The sequence below is a fragment of the Dendrobates tinctorius genome, unplaced genomic scaffold (genome assembly GCF_039654945.1).
Source record: "Dendrobates tinctorius isolate UK_male_01 unplaced genomic scaffold, ASM3965494v1 ptg000023l, whole genome shotgun sequence".
In the NCBI taxonomy this organism is placed as follows: domain Eukaryota; kingdom Metazoa; phylum Chordata; class Amphibia; order Anura; family Dendrobatidae; genus Dendrobates; species Dendrobates tinctorius.
This window is the reverse complement of record NW_027361691.1, coordinates 15,652,901-15,668,682: the sequence shown is the minus strand read 5'-3', so window position 1 is coordinate 15,668,682 and position 15,782 is coordinate 15,652,901. Positions and strand designations below refer to the sequence as shown.

The 15,782-nt window shown below is 44.2% G+C and overlaps 1 long non-coding RNA gene across 1 annotated transcript in view; it reads right to left on the bottom strand.

Moving 5' to 3' along the window:
• The window catches only part of LOC141084522 (uncharacterized), a 116,615-nt gene that overhangs the window by 36,229 nt on the left and 64,604 nt on the right, over nucleotides 1–15,782 (bottom strand). The window contains exon 2 of the long non-coding RNA XR_012231016.1: nucleotides 12,066–12,182. This is a non-coding gene — a long non-coding RNA (uncharacterized lncRNA). The remainder of the gene's footprint in view (nucleotides 1–12,065; nucleotides 12,183–15,782) is intronic.

The window sequence follows — 15,782 nt, the reverse complement described above, 5'->3', positions numbered from 1 at the left end:
CAGAGGTCTTAGGGTGCCTCTCCGCCCTACCCTTTTTAGCGAATCGTCTAATAATTTCTCAAATTTAGAACAATAAAAGTGTTCCTTTGATCTCATTACCCTTACTATAGTGCATCTACATAAAGCGATTGAAACGAGTTCAGAGAGAATCAAGAGTATCGAGACACAACTAGCCTTAGCAAGTACCGCAGAGGAACTGGGCAACTTAAAACGCAGATCCATAATAACATCGATCAACACAGAAGATCCGGAGTCCGGTCCTCGACAGAACTGCCCACCTCTGGCTCGGAAGCTGAGAAGAAGAGATCCTCCACCCACCAGCCGTGTTTTTTTAGGTCAACGGAGGAGACCGCAAAGAAGAAAAGAACTAGACAAGACCGTGGCGACAGGACGGAACCACGATCAACCCCGCACAACACGCTCACAGGTACCTGGCCACTTGTTGTAAATATTTCCTCAAAGACGCTAGGGATATCTGAGTATAACGTGTTACAGAAGGGTCTCTCCTTCTCCCCTGCTTATAACTTTAGCACATTAAATAAGGAGATGGATCTCCAACCATTTTTTTCGCCATCTGAGACTTAAAGTATACTTTTCTCAGTCTCCCCTGACTGATACTCCTATGTCTGAGCCTAACACGAGTAATAAATTACTCTCTGCAGCCAGTTTGGGGCTTACAAACAAGAGCAGCTTTAGACCTCCACAGGGTTCCCATACCCTGGAGGCCTTTATAGACTTTGTAAATAAATCTTTTGCAGATCTTTGCTCAGATATTGATCGAGGTCTAAAAGGGTCACACTTAGCGATGCACCAGCGATCCCAACCAGCGATATGACGCGGTCAGGTTTGCTGGTTCATCGCTAAGTGGTCGCTAGTGAGCTGCCACACAGGTAGATCTCACCAGCGACATCGTAGCGGTCGGGGGTCGCTACTTACCTGTCAGACGAGGCGATCCTGACGTCCTCCCGCCTGGCTCCACGCTCGTCGCTCATCTCTCCACAGGAAGCCCAGCAGGAAGCTGACGACGAGAAACAGTCCAGGACGTTCTCGCGCGATCAGCGATAACCAGCGGGGGAGCCGGTCGGAGGCAAGTATCACACATAGCGATATCGCTAGCAATATCACTATAATGTCACAAGTTATAGCGATATTGCAAGCGATATCGCTTAGTGTGACAGGCCCTTAAAGGGTACCATCACACTTGGCGACGCACCAGTGATCCTGACAACGATATGACCTGGTAGGGATCGCTGGTGCGTCGCTGCATGGTCACTGGTGTGATGTGAAACAGTCAGATCTCACAAGCGACGCAGCAACGATACGACGGTCGTTCGGACCCTGTCTCTCAGACCTGTAGTATTGAGGTCGTTCGTCGTTGTCCCTGTCAAACACAGCGATGCATGCTGGCCAGCGGGACACCAGCGATCAAAAGATGGCCCAGGACATTCGAGCACGATCAGCGACAGAACAGCAGGGGCCCGATCACCACTATGTGTCACACGTAGCGAGATCGCTGTTGCGTCACAAAATCGGTGACAACAGCGATCTCGCTATGTGAGACAGGGGCTTTACACTACCCCGCCAATTTGTCTGCTTCAGATCTACAGGCTCTTAAATCAATACGAGAGGACCCTGATCTGATCAAACCAGCAGATAAAGGTGGTGCCTTAGTTGTAATGGACAAAACTTTCTACATGTCTGAAATCCTTAGACAACTAAGTGACAGTACAGTCGATACGGAATTAATTCTCTCTCTCTCTTTTGTGAATCTTCCTAGAGAAGATTCTAACATCTATGATTCAAACCTCACCTTCCTTTCTGCTAGACACAGGTGATTTATTAAAAACAATCCAAAAAATATATAAGGTCCCCACAGAGTCCTATTTAGTGCCTTTTGATGTGAAAGAACTCTACACGTCTATACCACATCAACATGGTATCAAGTCAGTCAACAAACCACTATCACATTCAGGTATGATACCTGACCAGGCCAATCTCTGTTTGGAATTTTTGTCTATTGTTCTTACTAAAAAGATTTCCTATTTCAGGATAGGTATTATCTTCAAAATCGCGGGACCGCCATGGGCTCGAACGTAGCACCACCGTACACTATTTACTACATGGCAGACTACAAAAGCACTTTGATCTATGCCAGCCAGTTATACCAAGATAACGTTTTAGTGTGGAAACGCTTTATTGTCGATATCTTCTGTATCTGGCAAGGAACGGTTGAATCACTTCATCTCTTCTTTTAGTTACTAAACTCTTCCTGGCCAGACCTATTCTTTACAAAGTCCTCTAATAGAAATGAAAGCAATTTTCTGGATGCCCTAGTTCTAAAAGACACGGAAGGCAAATTAACAACAGACCTGTATATAAAAAGCACCAACCGGAATAACTTATTACACTACCAAAGTTTCCATCTGGTGTCGGTAAAAAAAATCCATCTCAAAGTCTCAGACACAGAATTAACCGCATAGTAACAGCAGGTCAATGAATTACATACTAAATTTCAAAACAGAGGTTACCCACCATCTGTCCTAATGCAAGCACAAGCGACACGGCCCACCACTCGTACCAATGCCAACGAAACAATTCCTTTCGTCCTTTCAGACCACCCTTTTACATATCGGATACACAGGTTCATACTCTAACATTGGCATTTGCTTACAAAAAAAAAAATAAAAATGGGCAGTCTACAGTACAGTCTGCAGTTTAAGAATTATATACAAATGTCTACCTAGTCTTTATGAAGACGATACGGTAGCAAAAATTCTGCAATCTGGTGTCAATGTGGTTGCAAGACATGCCCCCACAATAGGAGACATTATCTCCCCAGGTTCTTTTTCATCAAAATCACCAAATAATAATTGGTTAAAAACTATAGGTGTCTTTAAATGCGGGTGCCATAAATGTAAAACATGCAAAGTTGCCCAGAATACTAAAACTTTTAATAACGCTAACAATACACAGGTATTTAAAATAAAACAATTAATTGTAATACTAATATAACATACTAAATCTCTTGTAAGGAATGTAGTTTAATTTTCATAGGTTGCACAACCAGAAAATTGAAAGTACGCATTTCTGAACACCATAGAGATATAGAAAATAATAGTATGGGAACCAGAAATATATCTATGGCCTCAAGGCATTTTATCACACTTCAAGGTGATATAAAATCGTTGCAGATTACTGGTATTGAACATTTTTAAAAAATCCTAAACGGGGAGGAGATACTGAAAGACGCCTTCTAACTAGGGAGGCATTCTGGATCTTTAATTTGGGTACGATACATCCTAAGGGTTTGAATAAAAAGTGAAATTATGTATCACTATTAGGTTGTTCTTTTTCTAAATGTTTGTGTACATATTTTTATTCTTATTTTTCATGTTACAATGGTTGAATATATTTACATAGCACGATGTGTTATATACACCTATCTAAGGTAGGACCTTTCTGAAAAAGATCATGTGTTAATTTCAAATAGATTCATTGGTCCTTTTAAGCTATAAGTATTATGGGTAACAGTTAGTAATAAGCTGTGACAAAGACCAATTACAGGGTCAAAACGCATTGCTGGTTACCTCAATGCTGTTATAGCACAACCACTGTACATCTGTGTATCAAGTTTTTATTGAATGAACAAATACAGGGATTTTAGGAGCTGGAACGCCTCTTATCCCATTGGCATTTGCTACATGAAGCCTACCCAGGAATCTATGAATTCCAACAACCATTCCTCCCGTGCTTAAAGCGCACCCAATATCAGCGACTGTCTTGTACGTGCAGATATCGGCACAACCACTTCCAACTTCAATCAACTCACTCCACATACCCCGAGATGTGGTACATTTCCATGCCCATGTAGGGAAGGCGACCTGACGGACGGACTTGTCAGCAAGTAGGAAGGAGGGTTTGCACATTTTAGGCAGATAGCAGTTATGACAGTGGGGAAACAGCTAGGAAAGTGTAGGTGACGTGCAGTACCTGGGGTTGACCACAAGATGGCAGGGAGGAGTGTGAGTTCAGGACTTGACAGCAGCTTAGGGATTTAGAAACCGTTGGTCATGGGGGGCGGAGTTACAGTGAACCGGGAAAGTTATAAATTTGACAGGAGCGTTCCAGAAAGTTCCAGTCCCCGGGAGGTGCTCAAGAGACCCGAAGTCTGTGACAGTGTGTGCTGTGAGGAGAGCCAATCCAGGGGACTGAGGAGAGAAGTAGTCAGGGGGGTGGTCCTGACAGAGTACCGCAGTGCAGACGAGACAACTGGGAAAAGCATACCGTATTGAAGATGAAACTGACCAGTAAAAGTGCTGTTGGTGTACCGGCCTAAGGCGGCCACAGTGACTGAGCTGACAGGATCGTCACTAAGTGAGAAAGGGATGGTACGTGTATATACGTCGCTGGTGTAAAAGTACGGTGTGTGTAGCGGGCCTGGAAACGGAGGGCCGTGAAGATAGTGTGGTGTACCACTGAGGCCGTTGGTCGGACGGCGGAAAATTAAACTTGGACCTGTTGCACCCGAAATTCGCCTCCATCTTGTGTCTGTACGTCACTGCACGGTATACAGAGGGACCACCCCCCCAGCCCGGCCCACCAACCCTACACCTACATTGTACCCAATGTGACAACGAACTTAAAGGAGAGAATATCCACCATCCCCACTCAGGCAAGAAATACAAAATCCAGAAGTACTTCACCTGTACCACACCATTTGTGGTCTACCTAATAAAATGTCCATGCGGTTTAGCCTATGTGGGAGAAACCACTCAGCCCATCAAAGAACGCATCCCTAAACACAAATCTACCATCCGCTGCAAAAACCTATTACCAATCCCCCATCATTTCATTACTCACAACCATAAAATCTCTCAACTCCGTTTTCAAGTCATTGAACAGATCCCACTTCCAAGACGGGGTGATCGCATTAAAAGATTAAAACAACGTGAAGCCTTCTGGATTCACAGAGTGGGTACCCTACACCCGAGAGGTTTAAATAGGGACTATGACGTGGGATCATTTAATCCCTGGGACATATTCCTTTGTGTATTACTACAGTTTGATTGGAATTACATATAATGACTCTGGATCATGTATTCATCATTTCCACTGATTTACCTTACACTATGTTAATATATAAGGTGTACTTTTTATTGTACATAGGCGATATATATGGCTATATTTCTTTTTATCCATTATATGCAACTATGTCCTTTTCTTTTAGAGCCGGTTATATTGACCCCTTCCGCCTCCATCTTTCCTTCTGGATTGGCATTGAACCTTTCACCATCGCTGCTCTATATCAGTAAAAATGCGAGTGATGTCATAGTTTGGTATCTCTTTAATATAGATTCCTATGGTGCAACGCAAACAAAATGGCTGCTGGAACACAAAAGGCGGGCACTTCCTGTTGACGTCACTTCCGTCCTTCACAGTCACTGACACGCAACAAGCAGATTCTTGAAACACGCTGCCTGGCGCTTTCTGCTCCCTCTCTTCCTCCCCATCACAGTGATAAGCTGAATTTACACAGTTAATCCCACCCATCCACTTTTACTCATCTCACTGCTCCCCAGACGAGCTGACAAGCAGCGGATGCCGCGTCTAATTCCAGGCATGAGCACACATCCAGGTTCCCTGGTAAGTTCCATAACCCACTACCTGCTCTGTTAGCACTATTTTTTAAGTATCTAGACTATTAGCCCATGCTTGACCGGCACTTCTCTTACCCACCAGGCTTGTTAACCATTGGGGTTTTCCTCTAACAATACCCCACATTCATGTGAAAGTGACCATACCGGTAGGCACTCTTTTTATTACTCTCCCTTAATGGGTATTTAGCCCCTTGTTCACCATATAATAGTAATATTTATTTCCACCATAGAGACGTGCCTCACTAAATATCTACAGGATTTCCATGAATCCTTGACACTCCTATACAGTTTGGTATGTTCCTTTTTCTCTTTTCTCATTTAACTGATAAAGAGACTAGATGGAGGCCCGATGCGAGGGCGATGGGGGCAGGCTTTGCCGCACAGAGAATCTAGGGCTAGGCGTAAATATAATGCTGCAACGTAGCACTGCTAATTTACAACTAATGAATGTAGTCACACTGCAACCCGTAAGTCAACATACGATTTCATTCACTATCATTAGTAGTAATGATGATTTAAGGAGTGCGGTTTTGCAATCGCAATGATGTCCGGGTTCAGCGGCGGCAGGTCCAGAGGCAGGTGGGGTCCTGGCGGTGGCAAGCCGGCAGGAAAGTCCGTGGCTTGCGGCCTGTGCTCAGGCCGCAAACCACGGTGTTTACTGCTGGCTGCGACGGGTGGGCAGGTAGCCAGCAGCGGCGACGGCGTTTGGGTCCGGCGGGGTAGCCAGCGGCGGCCGGTCCAGCGGCGGGTGGGGTCCTGGCGGCGGCCAGCCAGCAGGAAAGTCCGCGGCTTGAGCACAGGCCGCAAGCGGCCGACTTTCCTGCCGGCTGTGATGGAGGTGGGTGGGCAGGCAGCGGTAGGTCCAGCGGGGTGGTCAGCAGCGGCAGCTCCAGGTCCAGCGGCGGGTGGGGTCCTAGCGGCGGCTAGCCAGCAGGAAAGTCTGCTGTTTGCGGTCTGTGCACAAGCCGCTGACTTTCCTGCCAGCTGTGATGGAGGTGGCGAGTCCGGTGGTGGGGTCCAGCGGCGATGGGGGGGTCTCGGCGGTGTCCCACTGGTGGTACTGTGGAAGGGCCTGGCACCACCAGCGGGTGCCATATTGAAATACTCCTTACTTGGGTATTTCAATATGGCGTTCGGCGTACTTCCGGTCAGCGCGGTGGATTGTGGGATTCGGGGACATCCAGACGGAAATGAAAAAGGTACAAGGCAATTATGTATGTAGATGTTACTTTGAACAATGTATTTTGGACCTCTATACGTCAGTATTATATATATCAGACTCGGACCATCATTATGTATTTTTGTATATACTTGCTTTTGGTTGTCTTCATTATGAATTCAGTAATGACTATTTGTATTTTTTTCTGTTCTGTAGTAATTGAGAAAAGCCAAATGTGGCCGAAACGTTTTGCCTCGACTACATTAAAGTGTCAAAAAATTCATCTTTAAGTTGAGTGCCTGGCCCTCTAAAAATAGACTTTGTGACTGAGTCCATCCTTCATAAATGAAGCAGGATGTGTCTGATGATATGGCACACACCACATGGCCAGATAAGGTTGTAAAATGTTCAAATGACATTTCCCAGTGAACGCATTTGTCTTGGTTGAAAGCAATGCTAAAGTTGAAAAATGCAGCAAAAATGTTACGTGTGAACATAGACCAAGTGGTGGAGGAACATCTGTTTTGGTTTAATTATTTTGCCTTATATAAAAGTCATTACCCTGGAAAGGATGTACCTTAACATATTTACCAGGAAAATCCATTTTGGTTTTGCTTTTGTATGTTTTTTTGGTGCGCCTGTAAACATGGCGTAAGACTCTGACAACATTTTTCCCAGCTGCGACCTGGGAGTCAGAAATGCTTCCAGGAGGCATTCCCCATGATGTTCCCATGGCATTTGAGCACTGTTTCCATCATTTTCAGACGTTATTAGACTTTAGAAGGACCCCCGGTTGGGGTTGCCGTACAAATTACTCGGTTTTCCCATAGACTTACATTAGGCTTGTTGCTCGGGTCGAGCAGCCTCGCATTCAAATCTGCTCGAGCCAAGTAACGAGCACCCAAGCATTTTAGTGCTCGCTCATCACTAGCTATGACTCAACAAAGCACAAGGTCAAAATCACTTAAAGTAGTCGGCATTAATTTGCAGAGCCCGTGTTTTTTTACGTTGTCAACTCTACGTTGCTTGCTGTAGGGTGGGTAAGCTAAAATCTCTTTTCATATATGCCCCTGAAGGTAAAACAAAAAAAGATTATCAAAAACTACTACAATAGACAGCTGTGCATCCATCTTACTCCTTTGTAGTTAACTACTAATAGTTTACACTGGGGGGTGAAGGGGTGAAATACGCCCCCCCCCCCCCCATTTTCTGTGTGTGAAAGGAGAGTAAATTTTTATATTTAATAAATTTGTTCAAAATATAGTTGCTGTTCACCTTAGTGTTATGACAAGTTTGTACAACAGCGGAAAAAGAAAATGCTGAAAAAACAAATTTTAAAATTCAGACTATCAACTTCAGGGTGAAACTGAAAATTTACGGTAACCTTAGCTAGAATAACAAACATATCATTTTCATCTATCGAAAGCCACGGGTATTTTGATAGAAAAAAATATAAGTTTGATTGCCGTGTCCTTGTTTTATTTTATATATTACCACCTCCAGTCCCACATCTATGGGTTCAATTTTGAACTTTGAAAAAATGCACCAAAAATAACGTGCCACATACTAGTGGACAATATAAAACTGGTTGTATGTGGATTTTACTGTGGATGTATTATTTACTATAGCGCCATTTATTCCATGAAACTATATGTAAAAAGGGGTATAACATGGCTAAGGTGGATCTCCTCGGGTGGTAATTGTTAATTAAAATCTCATCATGGCTGGTGCAGAAGCTTCAGGGTAAGTAACACCATTTGTTTACTGGTTAAACTGGATTTCAAGAGAAGAATTTAACCAGAGACTTCTCATTGAATTCCTTTTATTTTCCCACCAGACAATGCTGGTCAAGGGCTTTATAAAGTTTCTTTTGAGACAAGAATGCTTTCCAGAAGTGCAAGGATCTGAGTGATCTCCCACAGGTGAAGACTTGCAGCTTCATTCCTCTTTTCACTATGGATTTAAAGCCAGTGACGATCCGTTTCTATGACCATAGCATAGAGCTGGCGCCTATAGTCGCCTTCCTAAAAAGATACTGCAGTACGGTCAGAGGAGGGATAAGATTGAAGAACAGGTTTAATATCCCTAACGGGAAAATTCTTTTCTGGGTTCGCTTCAAGCAAGATCCAGATGGAATCGGGGGAATATCCCACCCTCCAGCCACCTTTTTTGAGAGAGGTAATCGTGGCTTTTTGGTCTACCCTGGGCAGCCGGAGTATTGTCCATCATGCTTTCAGTTCGGTCACACCCAGAACGCCTGCACTCTATATAGATGCTGCCTCTGCTGCATGATGCCAGAGGACAGGCACTGATGAAGCTGAATCTGGAAGAGGCACAATATTTCAGGACCTCTCGGGTGAGACAGATGCAAAGTCTACCTTAACCAAGATGACAGTGACCCCAGATCTCAAACTGAGGATCAACTGCTAATTTCCCACACAAATGAGAACACCAGAGACATTGTGATCTCCACCTTACCGGAGTTGAGTCATCTAAATCCCTCGTGACAGCTATGTCTCTATGTATGGACCACAGCTTCTCGCGGACAGGACAGAAGAATGACCGTCTCCTCTAATGGGCCTGTGAGTACGAGTCACCTTTCCTTCCCAAAACTGGTGGCTCTTAAACTCCTGGGGATTAGTCTACACAATCTGCCCATGACTCTGAACCAGAGGAATATTTAGAGAGATGGGAGACTGTCCACAAGAAATCTAAAAGATTGCCCTGTGCGCAAATTTTTGATCCAACGCCCTTCCCACCTTACCCCAGTAAGTTCCAAGCACTGGCAAAGATTTTTTAGTCCGACAGTGAGAGTCATCACCCTTTCTTGATAGGGACATTGACAATTTACAGACGCACTACAAGTGTCTAAAATCTAAACTTCCTCAAATACTGTTTGAATATTTTCGTTGCATGGACTTTGCCATGTTTCACCATATCCATTTGATAATTCACATTTTCAGTTTTTTCCATAAATGTTTGGGGTTTTCCAGGACACTGCAAGATGAACTGCCATCTTAAAAAAGGATCTTGGTGAGAAACCAGAAGGATATTTTACGCCTCCAAGAACGTGGACTTTCCAGGGAACCCAGGAACTCTTATGTAGACTTATGGAGAGGCCATATAGTTGTTTTGATGGGGTTGGGATCAGTTTTTTTAAATCATAACTTTACTGTAGATTCTTATACAGTTGTGTCACTATCATCAGGTGTGAAAATCTGTATTTTAAACTGTCTTTATCAAGAAAAAGATTAAAGTTGCATCTCCCAATTATGAAACCAGTTAATTGAAGTATAAAAGGTCAAACTTGGATAAGACTTAAATACTGTGAGCTCTTCTTAGGCTATGTGCACACGGTGCGGATTCACCCGCAGATTTTTTCGCGTGGATTTTTGCACAATCCGTAGGTAAATCCGCAGGTCAATAGACCTGCGGTTTATCACCTCCACAATGGAGGAGATGGAAAACCGCAGCGGAATCCGCAGAAAAGAATGACATGTCAATTCTTTCTGCGGATTTGAAACCGCAGGCAAAACCGCGTGGAAAATTCCTCACAGTCTGCACAGCGGTTTCATTTTTCCATAGGCTAGAATGCTACTGTACATCACCTGCAGTTCCGCTGTGGATCTGCACAGTGTGCACATAGCCTTAAAGATTGGTTTATATACATAGGAAATGTCCTGATATGTTCCATCATGTGTGAGGTCAGTGTAAAGCTCTGATGTATCGGTGCCATCATCCCGAGAGTTGGCTGGTTCCATTCATGATTTGATGGAATAGTCATCTACACCTGATTACATGAAGTCTCTTCATTCTCGTTGACCTGTGCCGATTCCATATCTTACTCGCGCTGTCCATTATAGAAGTAACTTCTGGAGCACATTCTAGGTAAGCTGGGTCATAGGTTTATTTCTATGTATCTTGTCACAATGTTCTGCATTGTATTGATTTTATATCATACAAATATTGACTATTTCCATCTTTGATGCCATATTATTCTATTGTAGATGTGTTCAATGTTTTGTTCTTTTTCTCAATAAAACGAGTTAAAAAAAGAAAAGAATGGAGGTAAAGCTTTGTATGAGAAATGTAACCTTTTCCTTCCTGGTAGATTATTACTTTTCATCTTGTTGGAGGACTCTAATTGTGGCTTACTCAGACCATAAGTCTAATGGTGGATGTAGGAGAACCTCAGATGACCGCGCTGTTACTAATGAAAATCTCTATACAAAGACCAACACTGATATTACCGCCATATAGTGACCATATAATGGTAGCGAGCAGTCCTGCAGAACATGCAAGATTACAGTACAGGTACAGAGGTTGTCTTACAGCTGACGTTCTTTCTGATGGAGTCACTTTTCCCGTCTTTTCCATCTGGCCCAGACCTACATGACAACTTCTCCAGCCAGGACTCGGCTGCAGAAATTACAACGACGACACATTTGACTCCTCACATTTCATGCCCGTCCTCATCTATCCCCAACCTGCAGATCCTCCTCATCCTGCTGATGCCCCAACACTGAGCCGATGCTGCCGTATGTGTCCTTATTACTGCACCTACTGTGCTCTCTAGATGATAAAACAAACCTCTAAAATATATTAATACCATGTGCTAGTGCCCTAGAAAAGTGTGTCCACATTTCCCATCCATTTCAACATTTCTCACTGCCCCCCCAGACCTCTTTGTAGGGTCTGCCGAAAAATGCTTGCATTTCCCATTGTACGCTTTACTCGAGACGAGCATTAGGAATTGCTCAGTTCGAGCAACGACCACCCAAGTATTTTAGTGCTCGCTCACCACTAAAGATTAGAAAAGAGCGAACACTGAAATGCTCGGGTGCCCGTTGCTCAAACCAAGCAATTCCTAATACTCGCAGGTTCACTTAGGATAACTACCATAATGAGAGTTAATGGGAAAGCCAAGTTTGTTTGTTTTTTGGCAGAATGGAAGGAGAACAGCATTGGGAAGAGTCCTGGAAGCATCTCTGACTCCCAGATCGCTGCTGAGAACAATGGGGTCACACTTTTACTTCACTTTAAAGGACTGACAATAAAAAATTCCAAACAGACGAGAAATTGCATATTACAGGAAAAAAAAAAATTAAGAAACATTTTTTCCTGTATAATTACATGTAGATTAGCTATAATTTAATAAACAATAAGTAAAAGATTTAATAAAGAAAAAAAAAGGAAATGTCAGTGCAATTTATGAAGGAAGCAAGAAGTGCTAAAAATAAGGGACTCACATACACCCTGTATTAGATGAAAAGGAGGTCCTCATACATTGTTCAAATTTTAGTGTATTGGTCTCCTAGACTCAAATCCATCAAAAACGCTGGTGCCCATTTTTGAAGCCGTTTTTCCTGCCAAGAGATGAGTGAAGTCAATGGTGAAAAAACGCAGGGCAAAAATGCACAGGGAATTGCCATTCAGCAGATTATTTTCTGCACCAAATCTGCAAGTCAAAAATACTCATCGAGTACATGACATGTCAGGCTTCTCATTCACTTAGCTGGCATTAGGTTGTGTCACAAAAATTCACCAAGTCTGCAACGTGTGCACACAGCCTACATTTTTTAAAGGGAACCTGCCACCAGGTTTGGCCGATACAAGTTACGACCACTGCCTTTCAGGGCTCATCTACAGCATTCTATAATTCTGTAGATAAGCCCCTGATCCGACCTGCAAGAGATGCATGGGATTAGTGACACGCTTTTGGTGCTTCTGAGATGACAGTGGCATTTAACAGGTTAACAGCCGCGAGTGCATCTTGAATCCACCTGCGGCTTTTAGGGGCACATGTGAACTGTTCAAAATAGCTGACATGTGACTGGAAAGATGTGGGTTCAGTGCTGGAGCCCACATCAAAGGGAAAGACAACATGCACAGTACATGCACGGAGCATGTCAAGAAGGGGTTATCTTTTTTTTTTTGTTTTTTTTGTTTTTTGTTTTTTTTTTTTGAGTCTTCTATGTCACAAACATACCACAACACACAAGATAGAATATTGGTAAGAATTATGAACAAAAAAAGCAAAAAAAAAAAAAAAATGTGACAATGACAATACTGTACGGATGAGTAATCTAATCCCAATATATTTTTATATGCTTTTTGTTTGTTATAAATACCACTATAATGCAACATTAACAGGTTTACACTGTATGGATGAGTAATTGAATCCATAAAAATATTTTGAATGAATATATTTTGAAAGAAAATATTTTGAAAGTGTAGTTGATGTACTTATACAGCCATAAAGGCTTTGCAGAAAGTGCAAACCCATACGGAAATTACAAGGAGGGTTATCCATAGACCCCTGAACAACTGGCAGGCCTCATTAAATTATTGAATATTACCAGCACTTTATGTGCTGCTGTCATCTGGTGGTGTGGAAAAGTGAGGGCTAATCCAGGCTTATTTTTATGAGAGTGAGCCTGTCTGCATGATCTGTTGATAGGCCTGTCTGCTATGACACCCTCCGGCTGTACTAAAAACCTGCTCTAAATATGTCGCTAGTGGCAGGGCAGCACACCACCTCCAAGGCATAGAGGGACAACTTATGCCAGGTGTCCAGTTTTGAGACCCAATAATTGAAAGTGTCAGGAATTAGGGAGTACGCTGGTTTGGTCTGATAGGTATTGCTGGACCATCTTTCAAAAAAACTTACTTCCTTCCCAAAAATACCTAGGCATCAAGCTCTGGGCTGTTATCATGAAATTGGACCATGCCTTTTACCTCTGCTGTGTGTCTCCTTGGCCTCTCCTCCTTAGGCTAGTTTCACACTAGCGTTTATGAGCGCAGCGACGGCCTGCGCACGGCCACCGCTAAGCCCCGCGCCGGTAGCTCCGCCCACCGGCGCATGACGCTGCGTCCCCTATCTTTATCACAGGGGGCGCAGGCCGTGCGCAGTATGCGTTTGGCGGCGCATCCGTCAAAAGGACGCATGCGCCGCCAAACGCATACTGCGCACGGCCTGCGCCCCGCCTGCGCCCCCTGTGATAAAGATAGGGGACGCAGGGCGCATGCGTCGTCATGCGCCGGTGGGCGGAGCTACCGGCGGGGCGCGGCAGGGGGCGGGGCTTAGCGGCGGCCGTGCACAGGCCGTCGCTGTGCTCATAAATGCTAGTGTGAAACTAGCCTTAGTTGGACAAGGAAGCTTGCCCCCTGCCGCTAGCGTTGTCTGATGGGAATTTTTTGTAAACATTTTCCACAATGGCCTTTAGGTATAGCACCATTTTAGAAGACCTCTCCACCTCAGGAAGAAGAGATGCAAAGTTCTCCTTGTAGTGTGGGTATAGCAGCGTGAACCACCAGTACTTCTTTTGTCTGAGAAGAATGTAACACTGGGGTCAAGGCAAAGGCAACTGTACATAAAGTCAGCCATATGTGCCAAGCTTCATACAGCCAACATGTCTGTCTCCACCATGGTGATTACTTTCCATTTCCTCCTACTCCCTCCTCATTCCCATCCTCAGTTTCTCCAAATAGGCGAGACAGGACAAAGGTTGTGAGGCTTCTAGCCACCAGTTCTTGTTCCTCCTCAACATCCACCTCTTCATTGTTACCAAATCCACACTGAGTAGATGATATGAGGCTGGGCTGGCTACAATCTGTTTTGTCTTCCTCCATCGCTACCTGGTCTGCATGCAAAACTTAATGTTTAATTGTGAGCAGTGACTGTTTAAGTAGGCAAAGAAACAGGATAGTTTTGCTGACTATGGCATCATCACCACTCACCATCTTTGTGGTGTCCTCAAAGTCTTAGAGAACCAAACAAATGTTAAACATACATGCCCACTATTCAGTTACATGCAGAGGCTGACCAGAATACCGATTGGAGTGTTGGTGCTGGTACTCAACTGGTCTCTTCCGGTCACAAAGCCTTCCCAGCGTGTGCATTGTGGAGAAGAGAGAAGCAAACCTTTTAAGGTTCTGTTACGATCCAAACGTGGAATTCAATGGGAGGCAAAACCAAAACGCATAAACACCTTAAGGGGGCCCAAAAGCTGCCAAAACAGCTCAAATTAGGGGCAGACACCAGGAAAAATGGCATCAATTGACCCAGTATAATTTTGCAGCATGAATGCATGGGACAGGGCTTGAGACAGCTCTTGGACCAGCATTTCTACCTTAAATATTGATCCAGGTAGATGAGTTACAGCTGTAGGCTGGTGTTCTGAGACCCCTGCCAAATTCAGGCAACGCACATGAAGGAGACCCAACTTGGAGTTCAAACATTTCTAAAAATAAGGGCAGACACCAGGAAAAGTGGCGAAAGTTGACCCACAGTAGAAATGTTATGCATTTACCATGCCCGACTTCTGAGTCATTATAAGACAGGGTCTGAGCCAGCATATACAGCTTTGAAATTACAAGGTGGGTGAGAAACTGGTTTAGACCTGCTGTGCTGGGAGCTTTGATACCTCATGCAACGGCTCCAATTGCTTTTCTGCTCAACCACAATCGGGAGACACAAACATCAGCTTTGTAGACTACTATTTTTAGGAACATCTAAGGATAGTGATGAGCGAATGTGCTCGCCACTACTCGTTACTTGCCTGAGTATCGTGGTGCTCGGTGTACTCTGTGAGGACCGAGTATTTCCGGGATCACTGGGGGGGGGGGGGGACTAGGGTCTCCACCCAGCAATTTTGGTGGACTTTAGAGACCCAATCACGGTGCAGGGATTGTCTGACAGGCCATGAAACGCAATGGCCATCTTTCTTGTGGTCCTACAGTGATTGGCTGGCCGCACAGCATCATCAGGGGTATAAGGGACCAGAAGCCGCCCAGCTCGGCGCATTCAACTCCGGATTGAGAGAGTGTAGGGAGAGCTGTTATGAACAGGTCACTGAGGAGGATGGCAGAAATAGGCGAGGCCACCAGGAAACCTGAAAGGTTGGTCACTTAGTGGATTGCAGACCCCTAGTCCTAATAACACAACTAACAGTAGCCATGGAGCG